The sequence below is a fragment of the Petaurus breviceps genome, unplaced genomic scaffold, assembly GCF_028583685.1.
Source record: "Petaurus breviceps papuanus isolate PSGF00001 unplaced genomic scaffold, PetGlider_PUasm1.0 90702, whole genome shotgun sequence".
Classification (NCBI taxonomy): Eukaryota; Metazoa; Chordata; class Mammalia; order Diprotodontia; family Petauridae; genus Petaurus; species Petaurus breviceps.
The window spans coordinates 1,391,611-1,395,449 of NW_027187317.1; positions in this window are offsets into that span (position 1 = coordinate 1,391,611).

Sequence of the window (3,839 nt, forward strand, 5' to 3'; positions counted from 1 at the left end):
AGTATCAAGAGGCTGACATTCTAGTCCTGACTCTCCTTTTAGCTCGCTGTATTACCATGGACAAGTCATTTAACCCTCTCTATGTCTCACATATAAATTAGGGATAATAATTCCCTAATTCATTGTGGGGAGGAGGAACCAGAGGTAGGGGTCAAATGGCATCATGTTTGTGAAAACATTTGGAATAGAATAAAGTAAGAGACAAGATATATGATATCAACCTGGTAGACAGCTGGATTGTTTCTCTAAACATGTCTAGGTTATACAACTGACTCAAAGGCACATTTAGGAGTTTTCCACATTTAAATCAGTTGGCAAGTATTTAATAAATGCCTATTATGGTAGCTCCTTGATACAGGCATTGTACCAGGCATGAGAAGAGACAGGAATATGCATAGTGTGTGTATATAGCATTGAGAGAGAGAGAGACAGAGACAGAGACAGAGACAGAGAGAGAGAGAGAGAGAGAGAGAGAGAGAGAGAGAGACTGAGAGAGAGAGAGAGAGAGAGAGAGAGAGAGAGAGAGAGAGAGAGAGAGAGAGAGAGAGAGAGAGCACTATGTGTCAGGAACTGTGCTAAAAGTTTTACAAATAACAACCCTGCAAAGTGAGTGTTATTATTACCCCCCACTTCATACATGAGAAAATTGAGATAAATAGTAGACAAGTGACTTTCCCAGGGGCACACAGCTAGTATCTGTTTAAGGCCAGATTTGAACTCAGGTTTTCCTGACTCCAGACCCAAAGTTCCATCTACTGTGCTGCTTAGCTACCTCTAGGATATGAGAGGTACAAAGACATAGGCAAAGAAAGGCTTACCATCTATCCTTGAGACAGCAACTATGCATGTTGATGTATATTCAGGATAGACCTCAAAGAGAAACAAGGTAATTTTGAGAAAAGAGCAGCAGCAGCTTGGGGGAAAGGTTTCATGTAGAAGGTGTTGTCTGAATGGAGCCTTGGTAAAGGCAAGTGGCCATTCTAAGAAGTGGAGGAGAGGAGGCAGTTTATTGCAGGGATGAAATTCAGTCAGTGCAAAGTCCTGGATGCAGGAGATGGAGCACTGTATGTGAGGAGCAGTAAAGTCAGCTTGATCACAGGGTTCATAAGGGAAGTAATGTCTCTTAAGCCTAGAAAGGTAGACCGAGGTCAGATTGTAAAGAGTTTCAAATGCCTCATAGAGGACTTCATGTTTGATCATGTCTGATAACAGAAAAGCACTTAAGTTTATCAAGCAGAGAAATAAAATGGCCAGACCTAGATTAAATCATATTACACTGACGGTTGTGTGGAAAATAGTTAGGAGAGAAGAGCCACTTGAATCAGGGAAACAAAGAGGCTGTTGCCATAGTCCGGGTGATTAGTGATGAGACCCCGAACTGGGACAGTCCTTTGTGTTTGGAAAGAAGGGGTTAGATGTGAGGTGTGTTTTACTATCAGAAGTAAAATTCGGCAACTGACTAGCTATGTGGAGTGGATAAGAATGAGGAGATAAAGGGCGGCCAGGTGGCTCATTGAATAAGAGCACCGGCCCCAGTGTCGGGATGACCTGGGGATCAAATCCAGGCTCAGATACTTAGCACCACAACCAGAAATAACTGGCCATGTAATCTGGAGCAAGTTGCTTAACCCCTATTGCTTAGGGGTGGCCAGGTGGCTCAGAGAGTAAGAGCACCAGCCCCAGAGTTGGGATGACCTGGGAATCAAATCCGGGCTCAGATACTTAGCACCACACCCAGAAATAACTGGCCATGTAACCTTGAGCATGTTACTTAACCCTGATTGCTTAAAAAAAAAACGAGGAGATAAAAACAGCTCTGACATTGCAAACCTACATGACTAGGTGGTATGGTAGTATCCCCCAAAACAGACAAGTTTGAAGGAGAGAAAAGTATATGAGGAAAGATAATGACTTACATTTTGGACATGTTTACTTTTAGAAACAAAAGATATACCAGAAAACCTTGGAGATGTAGTGGGTTTGGTTCCAGACTCTTGCAATAAAGCAAATATCTCAATAAAGTAAGTCAAACAAAATTTTTGGTTTCCCAGTACACATAGAAGTTATATTTCTACTATGCTGCAACCTATTCAGTATACAATAGTATGATGTCTTAAAAATGTACATAGCTTAATTAAAAATATTTTATTGATTAAAAATGGCAACCATCATCTGAGCCTCCAGAAAGTCATAATCTTTTTTTCTGGTGGAGGGTCTCGCCTCAGCGTTGATGGCTGCTGACTGATCAGGGTGGTGGCTGATGAAGATTGGGGTGGTGGCAGCAATTTCTTAAAATAAGACAACAATGAAGTTTGCCACATCAATTGACTCTTCCTTTCACTTGAACACTTAGAGGATTACTTTTTTGCTTTGCTTTTTTTGAAGGGGGAAAGGTAGGGAAATTGGGGTTAAGTGACTTGCCCAAGGTCATACAGCTAGTTTTGTGTGAAGTGTCTGAGGCCAGACTTTGAACTCAGGTCCTCCTGACTCCAGGGCCAGTGCTCTATTCACTGCACCACCTATCCACCCCAAGGATTATTAGTGGACATAATTTCAATATTGTTGTAACTCAGGAAATGGGGAGGCCCAAGGAGAGGGCACTGTGCAACAGTTACTAGACACAACATTTATCAATTAAATTCACTGTCTTATTTGGGTGTGATTTGTGGCACCCCAAAACAATCACAATAGTAACATCAAAGATCACTGATTTCAGATCAACGTAATAGATATAATAATATTTTAAGACTTTCAGATCTTGCAAAAATTACTATAATGTTACATAGAGATATGATGTAAACACATGCTTTTGGAAAAAAAAATGGCACTGACAGATTTGTTGAATGGAGGTTTGCCACAAACCTTAAAAAACTCAATATCTGCAAAGTGAAATTGAGTAAAACACAATTAAACAAGGCATACCTGTATCCAGATGGAGCCTTCAAACACAGAGTTGGCAATGTGTAACTAGAATTCAGAAGGGAGAACTAGAGATATAGATTTGGAAGTCATCTGAATGATAATTGAACCCACTGGAAGTGATGAAATAACTTAGGGAGAATATATACAAAAAGGAGGGTCCAGGACATAGTCGTGGGGTACATCCAAACTAAGAGAAGCACATAAATGAAAATCCATTAAAGGAGACAAAAAAGAAGCAATCAAACAAGAAGAAAGACAAACAAATTAATAATATTAAAAAAAAAAACAGGAAAAAATGGCAGTTTTAAATTAAGGAAAGAGAGAATATTCAGGAGAATAGAGTAGTCAATGCTGTAGATAAGTGAAGTAGGATGAAAACTGAGAAAAGCACTAAGAGATTATTGCTGACCCAGGAGAAGGCAGATTTATTTAAAAAGTGGGGTCAGAAGCTGGTCACAAGACTGAGAAGTGAATGGAGGGTAAGGAAGATGAGGAAATAAATACAAGCAAATTTTTCTAAAATTTTGACTGCAAAAGGGAAAAAGATATATTGTTCCATAGTGTGAGAACAAATAGAGTGGAGGTTTTTTTTTTGTTATGTTTTGTTTTTAATGAGAAAATGAACCTGGGCATGTTGTAAGCAGGATGGAAGGAATCAATTGAAAAGAAGACATTGAATAGTATGAAAAGATTGAATGATTGAAAGTGAGAAAATGGGCAGGGGATGAGATCAAGGACACAAGTATAGTGATTGACCTTGGCAAAGAAAAGGGAGTCTCAAGAGACTGATATAAAGCTGAAGGGAATAGTTTTGCATGATAGCTTAACTGGCATCTTTTTAAAATTTATTTATTTATTTTTAGTTTTCAACATTCATTTACACAAGATTTTGAGTTACAATTTTTTCTCCCCATCTT